The 15,108-nt window shown below is 51.6% G+C and overlaps 1 protein-coding gene across 3 annotated transcripts in view; it reads left to right on the top strand.

The window, feature by feature from the left end:
• Window positions 1–15,108, top strand: part of lama3 (laminin, alpha 3) — an 858,151-nt gene that overhangs the window by 57,659 nt on the left and 785,384 nt on the right. The gene's annotated exons all lie outside the window — the stretch shown is intronic.

The following is a 15,108-nucleotide window of genomic DNA, read 5'->3' as shown; positions in this document are numbered from 1 at the left end:
GAGTCACACTGGGACTCCTCACTCTCTGATCACAGTACTGAGTCACACTGGGACTCCTCACTCTCTGATCACAGTACTGAGCCACACTGGGACTCCTCAATCTCTGAGCACAGTACTGAGTCACACTGGGACTCCTCACTCTCTGATCACAGCACTGAGTCACACTGGGACTCCTCACTCTCTGATCACAGTACTGAGCCACACTGGGACTCCTCACTCTCTGATCACAGCACTGAGTCACACTGGGACGCCTCACTCTCTGATCACAGTACTGAGTCACACTGGAGTTCCTCACTCTCTGATCACAGCACTGAGTCACACTGGGACGCCTCACTCTCTGATCACAGTACTGAGTCACACTGTGACTCCTCACTCTCTGATCACAGTACTGAGTCACACTAGGACTCCTCGCTCTCTGATCACAGCACTGAGTCGCACTGGGACTCCTCGCTCTCTGATCACAGTACTGAGTCACACTGGGATTCCTCGCTCTCTGATCAGAGTACTGAGTCACACTGGGTCATACTGAGTCATACTGAGTCTCACTAACTTGATAGAGTTTTTCGAGGAGGTCACTAAGATGATTGATGCAGGTAGGGCAGTAGATGTTGTCTATATGGACTTCAGTAAGGCCTTTGACAAGGTCCCTCATGGTAGACTAGTACAAAAGGTGAAGTCACACGGGATCAGGGGTGAACTGGCAAGGTGGATACAGAACTGGCTAGGCCATAGAAGGCAGAGGGTAGCAATGGAGGGATGCTTTTCTAATTGGAGGGCTGTGACCAGTGGTGTTCCACAGGGATCAGTGCTGGGACCTTTGCTCTTTGTAGTATATATAAATGATTTGGAGGAAAATGTAACTGGTCTGATTAGTAAGTTTGCAGACGACACAAAGGTTGGTGGAATTGCGGATAGCGATGAGGACTGTCTGAGGATACAGCAGGATTTAGATTGTCTGGAGACTTGGGCGGAGAGATGGCAGATGGAGTTTAACCTGGACAAATGTGAGGTAATGCATTTTGGAAGGGCTAATGCAGGTAGGGAATATACAGTGAATGGTAGAACCCTCAAGAGTATTGAAAGTCAAAGAGATCTAGGAGTACAGGTCCACAGATCACTGAAAGGGGCTACACAGGTGGAGAAGGTAGTCAAGAAGGCATACGGCATGCTTGCCTTCATTGGCCGGGGCATTGAGTATAAGAATTGGCAAGTCATGTTGCAGCTGTATAGAACCTTAGTTAGGCCACACTTGGAGTATAGTGTTCAATTCTGGTCGCCACACTACCAGAAGGATGTGGAGGCTTTAGAGAGGGTGCAGAAGAGATTTACCAGAATGTTGCCTGGTATGGAGGGCATAAGCTATGAGGAGCGATTGAATAAACTCGGTTTGTTCTCACTGGAACGAAGGAGGTTGAGGGGCGACCTGATAGAGGTATACAAAATTATGAGGGGCATAGACAGAGTGGATAGTCAGAGGCTTTTCCCCAGGGTAGAGGGGTCAATTACTAGGGGGCATAGCTTTAAGGTGAGAGGGGCAAAGTTTAGAGTAGATGTACGAGGCAAGTTTTTTACGCAGAGGGTAGTGGGTGCCTGGAACTCACTACCGGAGGAGGTAGTGGAGGCAGGGACGATAGGGACATTTAAGGGGCATCTTGACAAATATATGAATAGGATGGGAATAGAAGGATACGGACCCAGGAAGTGTAGAAGATTGTAGTTTAGTCGGGCAGTATGGTCGGCACGGGCTTGGAGGGCCGAAGGGCCTGTTCCTGTGCTGTACATTTCTTTGTTCTTTGTTTGTTCTTTGTTCCTCACCCTCTGATCACAGCACTGAGTCACACTGGGACTCCTCGCTCTCTGATCAGAGTACTGAGTCACACTGGGACTCCTCACTCTCTGATCACAGTACTGAGTCACACTGGGACTCCTCGCTCTCTGATCACAGCACTGAGTCACACTGGGACTCCTCACTCTCTGATCACAGTACTGAGTCACACTGGGACTCCTCACTCTCTGATCACAGCACTGAGTCACACTGCGACACCTCGCATTCTGATCACAGTACTGAGCCACACTGGGACTCCTCACTCTCTGATCACAGCACTGAGTCACACTGGGACTCCTCACTCTCTGATCACAGCACTGAGTCACACTGGGACTCCTCGCTCTCTGATCACAGTACTGAGTCACACTGGGACTCCTCACTCTCTGATCACAGTACTGAGTCACACTGGGACTCCTCACTCTCTGATCACAGCACTGAGTCACACTGGGACTCCTCGCTCTCTGATCACAGCACTGAGTCACACTGGGACTCCTCGCTCTCTGATCACAGTACTGAGTCACACTGCGACTCCTCGCTCTCTGATCACAGTACTGAGTCACACTGGGACTCCTCACTCTCTGATCACAGTACTGAGTCACACTGGGACTCCTCACTCTCTGATCACAGCACTGAGTCAAACTGGGACTCCTCGCTCTCTGATCACAGTACTGAGTCACACTGCGACTCCTCACTCTCTGATCACAGTATTGAGTCACACTGGGACTCCTCACTCTCTGATCACAGCACTGAGTCAAGCTGGGACTCCTCACTCTCTGATTACAGTACTGAGCCACACTGGGGCTCCTCACTCTCTGATCACAGTACTGAGTCACACTGGGACTCCTCACTCTCTGATCACTGTACTGAGTCACACTGGGACTCATCACTCTCTGATCACAGCACTGAGTCACACTGGGACTCCTCACTCTCTGATCACAGTACTGAGTCGCACTGGGACTCCTCACTCTCTGATCACAGTACTGAGTCGCACTGGGACTCCTCACTCTCTGATCACAGTACTGAGTCACACTGGGACTCCTCACACTCTGATCACAGTACTGAGTCACACTGGGGCTCTCACTCTCTGATCACAGTAGTGAGTCACACTGGGACTCCTCACTCTCTGATCACAGTACCGAGTCTCACTGGGACTCCTCACTGTCTGATCACAGTAGTGAGTCACACTGGGGTTCCTCACTCTCTGATCACAGTACTGAGTCACACTGGGAATCCTCACTGTCTGATCACAGTGCTGAGTCACACTGTGATTCCTCACTCTCTGAGCACAGTACTGAGTCACACTGGAACTCCTCACTCTCTGATCACAGTAGTGAGTCACACTGGGACTCCTCACTCTCTGATTACAGCACTGAGCCACACTGGGACTCCTCACTCTCTGATCACAGCACTGAGTCACACTGGGACTCCTCACTCTCTGATCACAGTACTGAGCCACACTGGGATTCCTCACTCTCTGATCACAGCACTGAGCCACACTGGGACTCCTCACTCTCTGATCACTGTACTGAGTCACACTGGGACTCCTCATTCTCTGATCACAGTACTGAGCCACACTGGGACTCCTCACTCTCTGATCACTGTACTGAGTCACACTGGGACTCCTCACTCTCTGATCACAGTACTGAGTCACACTGGGGTTCCTCACTCTCTGATCACAGCACTGAGTCGCACTGGGACTCCTCGCTCTCTGATCACAGGACTGAGTCACACTGGGACTCCTCGCTCTCTGATCAGAGTACTGAGTCACACTGGGATTCCTCACCCTCTGATCACAGCACTGAGTCACACTGGGACTCCTCGCTCTCTGATCAGAGTACTGAGTCACACTGGGACTCCTCACTCTCTGATCACAGTACTGAGTCACACTGGGACTCCTCACTCTCTGATCACAGCACTGAGTCACACTGGGACTCCTCGCTCTCTGATCACAGTACTGAGCCACACTGGGACTCCTCACTCTCTGATCACAGTACTGAGTCTCACTCGGACTCCTCACTCTCTGATCACAGCACTGAGTCACACTGGGACTCCTCGCTCTCTGATCACAGTACTGAGTCAAACTGGGACTCCTCGCTCTCTGATCACAGTACTGAGTCACACTGCGACTCCTCACTCTCTGATCACAGTACTGAGTCACACTGGGACTCCTCACTCTCTGATCACAGCACTGAGTCAAGCTGGGACTCCTCACTCTCTGATTACAGTACTGAGCCACACTGGGGCTCCTCACTCTCTGATCACAGTACTGAGTCACACTGGGACTCCTCACTCTCTGATCACTGTACTGAGTCACACTGGGACTCATCACTCTCTGATCACAGCACTGAGTCACACTGGGACTCCTCACTCTCTGATCACAGTACTGAGTCGCACTGGGACTCCTCACTCTCTGATCACAGTACTGAGTCGCACTGGGACTCCTCACTCTCTGATCACAGTACTGAGTCACACTGGGACTCCTCACACTCTGATCACAGTACTGAGTCACACTGGGGCTCTCACTCTCTGATCACAGTAGTGAGTCACACTGGGACTCCTCACTCTCTGATCACAGTACCGAGTCTCACTGGGACTCCTCACTGTCTGATCACAGTAGTGAGTCACACTGGGGTTCCTCACTCTCTGATCACAGTACTGAGTCACACTGGGAATCCTCACTGTCTGATCACAGTACTGAGTCACACTGTGATTCCTCACTCTCTGAGCACAGTACTGAGTCACACTGGAACTCCTCACTCTCTGATCACAGTAGTGAGTCACACTGGGACTCCTCACTCTCTGATTACAGCACTGAGCCACACTGGGACTCCTCACTCTCTGATCACAGCACTGAGTCACACTGGGACTCCTCACTCTCTGATCACAGTACTGAGCCACACTGGGATTCCTCACTCTCTGATCACAGCACTGAGCCACACTGGGACTCCTCACTATCTGATCACTGTACTGAGTCACACTGGGACTCCTCATTCTCTGATCACAGTACTGAGCCACACTGGGACTCCTCACTCTCTGATCACTGTACTGAGTCACACTGGGACTCCTCACTCTCTGATCACAGTACTGAGTCACACTGGGGTTCCTCACTCTCTGATCACAGCACTGAGTCGCACTGGGACTCCTCGCTCTCTGATCACAGGACTGAGTCACACTGGGACTCCTCGCTCTCTGATCAGAGTACTGAGTCACACTGGGACTCCTCACCCTCTGATCACAGCACTGAGTCACACTGGGACTCCTCGCTCTCTGATCAGAGTACTGAGTCACACTGGGACTCCTCACTCTCTGATCACAGTACTGAGTCACACTGGGACTCCTCACTCTCTGATCACAGCACTGAGTCACACTGGGACTCCTCGCTCTCTGATCACAGTACTGAGCCACACTGGGACTCCTCACTCTCTGATCACAGTACTGAGTCTCACTCGGACTCCTCACTCTCTGATCACAGCACTGAGTCACACTGGGACTCCTCGCTCTCTGATCACAGTACTGAGTCACACTGCGACTCCTCACTCTCTGATCACAGTACTGAGTCACACTGGGACTCCTCACTCTCTGATCACAGTACTGAGCCACACTGGGACTCCTCACTCTCTGATTACAGTACTGAGTCACACTGGGACTCCTCACTCTCTGATCACAGTACTGAGTCACACTGGGACTCCTCACTCTCTGATCACAGCACTGAGTCACACTGGGTCTCTCATTCTCTGATCACAGTACTGAGTCACACTGGGACTCCTCATTCTCTGATCACAGCACTGAGTCACACTGGGACTCCCCACTCTCTGATCACAGTACTGAGTCACACTGGGGCTCCTCACTCTCTGATCAGAGTACTGAGTCGCACTGGGACTCATCACTCTCTGATCACAGTACTGAGTCACACTGGGACTCCTCATTCTCTGATCACAGTACTGAGTCACACTGGGACTCCTCACTCTCTGATCACAGTACTGAGTCACACTGGGACTCCTCACTCTCTGATTACAGTACTGAGTCACACTGGGACTCCTCATTCTCTGATCACAGTACTGAGTCACACTGGGACTCCTCACTCTCTGATCACAGTACTGAGTCACACTGGGACTCCTCACTCTCTGATCACAGTACTGAGCCACACTGGGGTTCCTCACTCTCTGATCACAGTACTGAGCCACACTGGGACTCCTCACTCTCTGATCACAGCACTGAGTCACACTGGGACTCCTCACTCTCTGATCACAGTACTGAGTCACACTGGGACTCCTCACCCTCTGATCACAGTACTGAGTCACACTGGGACTCCTCACTCTCTGATCACAGTACTGAGTCACACTGGGACTCCTCACTCTCTGATCACAGTACTGAGTCACACTGGGACTCCTCACTCTCTGATCACAGTACTGAGTCACACTGGGTCTCCTCACTCTCTGATCACAGTACTGAGTCACACTGGGACTCATCACTCTCTGATCACAGCACTGAGTCGCACTGGGACTCCTCACTCTCTGATCACAGTACTGAGTCACACTGGGACTCCTCACACTCTGATCACAGTACTGAGTCACACTGGGGCTCTCACTCTCTGATCACAGTAGTGAGTCACACTGGGACTCCTCACTCTCTGATCACAGTACCGAGTCTCACTGGGACTCCTCACTGTCTGATCACAGTAGTGAGTCACACTGGGGTTCCTCACTCTCTGATCACAGTACTGAGTCACACTGGGACTCCTCACTCTCTGATCACTGTACTGAGTCACACTGGGACTCATCACTCTCTGATCACAGCACTGAGTCACACTGGGACTCCTCACTCTCTGATCACAGTACTGAGTCGCACTGGGACTCCTCACTCTCTGATCACAGTACTGAGTCGCACTGGGACTCCTCACTCTCTGATTACAGCACTGAGCCACACTGGGACTCCTCACTCTCTGATCACAGCACTGAGTCACACTGGGACTCCTCACTCTCTGATCACAGTACTGAGCCACACTGGGACTCCTCACACTCTGATCACAGTACTGAGTCACACTGGGGCTCTCACTCTCTGATCACAGTAGTGAGTCACACTGGGACTCCTCACTCTCTGATCACAGTACCGAGTCTCACTGGGACTCCTCACTGTCTGATCACAGTAGTGAGTCACACTGGGGTTCCTCACTCTCTGATCACAGTACTGAGTCACACTGGGAATCCTCACTGTCTGATCACAGTACTGAGTCACACTGTGATTCCTCACTCTCTGAGCACAGTACTGAGTCACACTGGAACTCCTCACTCTCTGATCACAGTAGTGAGTCACACTGGGACTCCTCACTCTCTGATTACAGCACTGAGCCACACTGGGACTCCTCACTCTCTGATCACAGCACTGAGTCACACTGGGGTTCCTCACTCTCTGATCACAGTACTGAGTCACACTGGGAATCCTCACTGCCTGATCACAGTACTGAGTCACACTGTGATTCCTCACTCTCTGAGCACAGTACTGAGTCACACTGGAACTCCTCACTCTCTGATCACAGTAGTGAGTCACACTCGGACTCCTCACTCTCTGATCACAGCACTGAGTCACACTGGGACTCCTCGCTCTCTGATCACAGTACTGAGTCACACTGCGACTCCTCACTCTCTGATCACAGTACTGAGTCACACTGGGACTCCTCACTCTCTGATCACAGTACTGAGCCACACTGGGACTCCTCATTCTCTGATCACAGCACTGAGTCACACTGGGACTCCCCACTCCCTGATCACAGTACTGAGTCACACTGGGTCTCTCACTCTCTGATCACAGTACTGAGTCACACTGGGGCTCCTCACTCTCTGATCAGAGTACTGAGTCGCACTGGGACTCATCACTCTCTGATCACAGTACTGAGTCACACTGGGACTCCTTATTCTCTGATCACAGTACTGAGTCACACTGGGACTCCTCACTCTCTGATCACAGTACTGAGTCACACTGGGACTCCTCACTCTCTGATTACAGTACTGAGTCACACTGGGACTCCTCATTCTCTGATCACAGTACTGAGTCACACTGGGACTCCTCACTCTCTGATCACAGTACTGAGCCACACTGGGACTCCTCACTCTCTGATCACAGCACTGAGTCACACTGGGACTCCTCACTCTCTGATCACAGTACTGAGTCACACTGGCACTCCTCACCCTCTGATCACAGTACTGAGTCACGCTGGGACTCCTCACTCTCTGATCACAGTACTGAGTCACACTGGGACTCCTCACTCTCTGATCACAGTACTGAGTCACACTGGGACTCCTCACTCTCTGATCACAGTACTGAGTCACACTGGGTCTCCTCACTCTCTGATCACAGTACTGAGTCACACTGGGACTCCTCACTCTCTGATCACAGTACTGAGTCACACTGGGACTCGTCACTGTCTGATCACAGTACTGAGTCACACTGGGACTCCTCACTCTTTGATCACAGTACTGAGCTACACTGGGACTCCTCACTCTCTGATCACAGTACTGAGTCACACTGGGGTTCCTCACTCTCTGATCACAGTACTGAGTCACACTTGGACTCCTCACTGTCTGATCACAGTACTGAGTCACGCTGTGGTTCCCCACTCTCTGAGCACAGTACTGAGTCACACTGGGACTCCTCACTCTCTGATCACAGTACTGAGTCACACTGGGACTCCTCACTCTCTGATCACAGTAGTGAGTCACACTGGGACTCCTCACTCTCTGATCACAGTACTGAGCCACACTGGGACTCCTCACTCTCTGATCACAGTACTGAGTCACACTGGGACTCCTCACTCTCTGATCACAGTACTGAGTCACACTGGGACTCCTCACTCTCTGATCACAGCACTGAGTCACACTGGGTCTCTCATTCTCTGATCACAGTACTGAGTCACACTGGGACTCCTCATCCTCTGATCACAGCACTGAGTCACACTGGGACTCCTCGCTCTCTGATCAGAGTACTGAGTCACACTGGGACTCCTCACTCTCTGATCACAGTACTGAGTCACACTGGGACTCCTCACTCTCTGATCACAGCACTGAGTCACACTGGGACTCCTCGCTCTCTGATCACAGTACTGAGCCACACTGGGACTCCTCACTCTCTGATCACAGTACTGAGTCTCACTCGGACTCCTCACTCTCTGATCACAGCACTGAGTCACACTGGGACTCCTCGCTCTCTGCTCACAGTACTGAGTCACACTGCGACTCCTCACTCTCTGATCACAGTACTGAGTCACACTGGGACTCCTCACTCTCTGATCACAGTACTGAGCCACACTGGGACTCCTCACTCTCTGATTACAGTACTGAGTCACACTGGGACTCCTCACTCTCTGATCACAGTACTGAGTCACACTGGGACTCCTCACTCTCTGATCACAGCACTGAGTCACACTGGGTCTCTCATTCTCTGATCACAGTACTGAGTCACACTGGGACTCCTCATTCTCTGATCACAGCACTGAGTCACACTGGGACTCCCCATTCTCTGATCACAGTACTGAGTCACACTGGGTCTCTCACTCTCTGATCACAGTACTGAGTCACACTGGGGTTCCTCACTCTCTGATCAGAGTACTGAGTCGCACTGGGACTCATCACTCTCTGATCACAGTACTGAGTCACACTGGGACTCCTCATTCTCTGATCACAGTACTGAGTCACACTGGGACTCCTCACTCTCTGATCACAGTACTGAGTCACACTGGGACTCCTCACTCTCTGATTACAGTACTGAGTCACACTGGGACTCCTCATTCTCTGATCACAGTACTGAGTCACACTGGGACTCCTCACTCTCTGATCACAGTACTGAGTCACACTGGGACTCCTCACTCTCTGATCACAGTACTGAGTCACACTGGGGTTCCTCACTCTCTGATCACAGTACTGAGCCACACTGGGACTCCTCACTCTCTGATCACAGCACTGAGTCACACTGGGACTCCTCACTCTCTGATCACAGTACTGAGTCACACTGGGACTCCTCACCCTCTGATCACAGTACTGAGTCACACTGGGACTCCTCACTCTCTGATGACAGTACTGAGTCACACTGGGACTCCTCACTCTCTGATCACAGTACTGAGTCACACTGGGACTCCTCACTCTCTGATCACAGTACTGAGTCACACTGGGACTCCTCACTCTCTGATCACAGTACTGAGTCACACTGGGGTTCCTCACTCTCTGATCACAGTACTGAGCCACACTGGGACTCCTCACTCTCTGATCACAGCACTGAGTCACACTGGGACTCCTCACTCTCTGATCACAGTACTGAGTCACACTGGGACTCCTCACCCTCTGATCACAGTACTGAGTCACACTGGGACTCCTCACTCTCTGATCACAGTACTGAGTCACACTGGGACTCCTCACTCTCTGATCACAGTAGTGAGTCACACTGGGTCTCCTCACTCTCTGATCACAGTACTGAGTCACACTGGGACTCCTCACTCTCTGATCACAGTACTGAGTCACACTGGGACTCGTCACTGTCTGATCACAGTACTGAGTCACACTGGGACTCCTCACTCTTTGATCACAGTACTGAGCTACACTGGGACTCCTCACTCTCTGATCACAGTACTGAGTCACACTGGGGTTCCTCACTCTCTGATCACAGTACTGAGTCACACTTGGACTCCTCACTGTCTGATCACAGTACTGAGTCACGCTGTGGTTCCCCACTCTCTGAGCACAATACTGAGTCACACTGGGACTCCTCACTCTCTGATCACAGTACTGAGCCACACTGGGACTCCTCACTCTCTGATCACAGCACTGAGTCACACTGGGACTCCTCACTCTCTGATCACAGTACTGAGTCACACTGGGACTCCTCACTCTCTGATCACAGCACTGAGTCACACTGGGTCTCTCATTCTCTGATCACAGTACTGAGTCACACTGGGACTCCTCACTCTCTGATTACAGTACTGAGTCACACTGGGACTCCTCATTCTCTGATCACAGCACTGAGTCACACTGGGACTCCCCACTCTCTGATCACAGTACTGAGTCACACTGGGTCTCTCACTCTCTAATCACAGTACTGAGTCACACTGGGGCTCCTCACTCTCTGAGCAGAGTACTGAGTCGCACTGGGACTCATCACTCTCTGATCACAGTACTGAGTCACACTGGGTCTCTCATTCTCTGATCACAGTACTGAGTCACACTGGGACTCCTCACTCTCTGATTACAGTACTGAGTCACACTGGGACTCCTCATTCTCTGATCACAGTACTGAGTCACACTGGGACTCCTCACTCTCTGATCACAGTACTGAGTCACACTGGGACTCCTCACTCTCTGATCACAGTACTGAGTCACACTGGGGTTCCTCACTCTCTGATCACAGTACTGAGCCACACTGGGACTCCTCACTCTCTGATCACAGCACTGAGTCACACTGGGACTCCTCACTCTCTGATCACAGTACTGAGTCACACTGGGACTCCTCACCCTCTGATCACAGTCCTGAGTCACACTGGGACTCCTCACTCTCTGATCACAGTACTGAGTCACACTGGGTCTCCTCACTCTCTGATCACAGTACTGAGTCACACTGGGACTCCTCACTCTCTGATCACAGTACTGAGTCACACTGGGACTCGTCACTGTCTGATCACAGTACTGAGTCACACTGGGACTCCTCACTCTCTGATCACAGTACTGAGCTACACTGGGACTCCTCACTCTCTGATCACAGTACTGAGTCACACTGGGGTTCCTCACTCTCTGATCACAGTACTGAGTCACACTTGGACTCCTCACTGTCTGATCACAGTACTGAGTCACACTGTGGTTCCCCACTCTCTGAGCACAGTACTGAGTCACACTGGGACTCCTCACTCTCTGATCACAGTACTGACTCACACTGGGACTCCTCACTCTCTGATCACAGTAGTGAGTCACACTGGGACTCCTCACTCTCTGATCACAGTACTGAGCCACACTGGGACTCCTCACTCTCTGATCACAGCAGTGAGTCACACTGGGACTCCTCACTCTCTGATCACAGTACTGAGTTCCACTGGGACTCCTCACTCTCTGATCACAGTACTGAGTCACACTGGGACTCCTCACTCTCTGATCACAGTACTGAGCCACACTGGGATTCCTCACTCTCTGATCACAGCACTGAGCCACACTGGGACTCCTCACTCTCTGATCACAGCAGTGAGTCTCACTGGGACTCCTCACTCTCTGATCACAGTACTGAGTCACACTGGGACTCCTCACTCTCTGATCACTGTACTGAGTCACACTGGGACTCCTCACTCTCTGATCACAGTACTGAGCTACACTGGGACTCCTCACTCCCTGATCACAGTACTGAGTCACACTGGGGTTCCTCACTCTCTGATCACAGCACTGAGTCACACTGGGACTCCTCACTCTCTGATCACAGTAGTGAGTCACACTGGGTCTCCTCACTCTCTGATCACAGTACTGAGTCACACTGGGACTCCTCACTCTCTGATCACAGTACTGAGTCACACTGGGACTCGTCACTGTCTGATCACAGTACTGAGTCACACTGGGACTCCTCACTCTTTGATCACAGTACTGAGCTACACTGGGACTCCTCACTCTCTGATCACAGTACTGAGTCACACTGGGGTTCCTCACTCTCTGATCACAGTACTGAGTCACACTTGGACTCCTCACTGTCTGATCACAGTACTGAGTCACGCTGTGGTTCCCCACTCTCTGAGCACAATACTGAGTCACACTGGGACTCCTCACTCTCTGATCACAGTACTGAGCCACACTGGGACTCCTCACTCTCTGATCACAGCACTGAGTCACACTGGGACTCCTCACTCTCTGATCACAGTACTGAGTCACACTGGGACTCCTCACTCTCTGATCACAGCACTGAGTCACACTGGGTCTCTCATTCTCTGATCACAGTACTGAGTCACACTGGGACTCCTCACTCTCTGATTACAGTACTGAGTCACACTGGGACTCCTCATTCTCTGATCACAGCACTGAGTCACACTGGGACTCCCCACTCTCTGATCACAGTACTGAGTCACACTGGGTCTCTCACTCTCTAATCACAGTACTGAGTCACACTGGGGCTCCTCACTCTCTGAGCAGAGTACTGAGTCGCACTGGGACTCATCACTCTCTGATCACAGTACTGAGTCACACTGGGTCTCTCATTCTCTGATCACAGTACTGAGTCACACTGGGACTCCTCACTCTCTGATTACAGTACTGAGTCACACTGGGACTCCTCATTCTCTGATCACAGTACTGAGTCACACTGGGACTCCTCACTCTCTGATCACAGTACTGAGTCACACTGGGACTCCTCACTCTCTGATCACAGTACTGAGTCACACTGGGGTTCCTCACTCTCTGATCACAGTACTGAGCCACACTGGGACTCCTCACTCTCTGATCACAGCACTGAGTCACACTGGGACTCCTCACTCTCTGATCACAGTACTGAGTCACACTGGGACTCCTCACCCTCTGATCACAGTACTGAGTCACACTGGGACTCCTCACTCTCTGATCACAGTACTGAGTCACACTGGGTCTCCTCACTCTCTGATCACAGTACTGAGTCACACTGGGACTCCTCACTCTCTGATCACAGTACTGAGTCACACTGGGACTCGTCACTGTCTGATCACAGTACTGAGTCACACTGGGACTCCTCACTCTCTGATCACAGTACTGAGCTACACTGGGACTCCTCACTCTCTGATCACAGTACTGAGTCACACTGGGGTTCCTCACTCTCTGATCACAGTACTGAGTCACACTTGGACTCCTCACTGTCTGATCACAGTACTGAGTCACACTGTGGTTCCCCACTCTCTGAGCACAGTACTGAGTCACACTGGGACTCCTCACTCTCTGATCACAGTACTGACTCACACTGGGACTCCTCACTCTCTGATCACAGTAGTGAGTCACACTGGGACTCCTCACTCTCTGATCACAGTACTGAGCCACACTGGGACTCCTCACTCTCTGATCACAGCAGTGAGTCACACTGGGACTCCTCACCCTCTGATCACAGTACTGAGTTCCACTGGGACTCCTCACTCTCTGATCACAGTACTGAGTCACACTGGGACTCCTCACTCTCTGATCACAGTACTGAGCCACACTGGGATTCCTCACTCTCTGATCACAGCACTGAGCCACACTGGGACTCCTCACTCTCTGATCACAGCAGTGAGTCTCACTGGGACTCCTCACTCTCTGATCACAGTACTGAGTCACACTGGGACTCCTCACTCTCTGATCACTGTACTGAGTCACACTGGGACTCCTCACTCTCTGATCACAGTACTGAGTCACACTGGGACTCCTCACCCTCTGATCACAGTACTGAGTTAAACTGGGACTCCTCACTCTCTGATCACAGTACTGAGTCACACTGGGTCTCCTCACTCTCTGATCACAGTACTGAGTCACACTGGGACTCCTCACTCTCTGATCACAGTACTGAGTCACACTGGGACTCGTCACTGTCTGATCACAGTACTGAGTCACACTGGGACTCCTCACTCTCTGATCACAGTACTGAGCTACACTGGGACTCCTCACTCTCTGATCACAGTACTGAGTCACACTGGGGTTCCTCACTCTCTGATCACAGTACTGAGTCACACTTGGACTCCTCACTGTCTGATCACAGTACTGAGTCACACTGTGGTTCCCCACTCTCTGAGCACAGTACTGAGTCACACTGGGACTCCTCACTCTCTGATCACAGTACTGACTCACACTGGGACTCCTCACTCTCTGATCACAGTAGTGAGTCACACTGGGACTCCTCACTCTCTGATCACAGTACTGAGCCACACTGGGACTCCTCACTCTCTGATCACAGCAGTGAGTCACACTGGGACTCCTCACTCTCTGATCACAGTACTGAGTTCCACTGGGACTCCTCACTCTCTGATCACAGTACTGAGTCACACTGGGACTCCTCACTCTCTGATCACAGTACTGAGCCACACTGGGATTCCTCACTCTCTGATCACAGCACTGAGCCACACTGGGACTCCTCACTCTCTGATCACAGCAGTGAGTCTCACTGGGACTCCTCACTCTCTGATCACAGTACTGAGTCACACTGGGACTCCTCACTCTCTGATCACTGTACTGAGTCACACTGGGACTCCTCACTCTCTGATCACAGTACTGAGCTACACTGGGACTCCTCACTCCCTGATCACAGTACTGAGTCACACTGGGGTTCCTCACTCTCTGATC

This window comes from Scyliorhinus torazame, chromosome 11 (assembly GCF_047496885.1).
Source record: "Scyliorhinus torazame isolate Kashiwa2021f chromosome 11, sScyTor2.1, whole genome shotgun sequence".
Taxonomy (NCBI): Eukaryota; Metazoa; Chordata; class Chondrichthyes; order Carcharhiniformes; family Scyliorhinidae; genus Scyliorhinus; species Scyliorhinus torazame.
The sequence above is the reverse complement of the archived record's forward strand: the minus strand, read 5'-3'. Positions and strand labels throughout refer to the sequence as shown.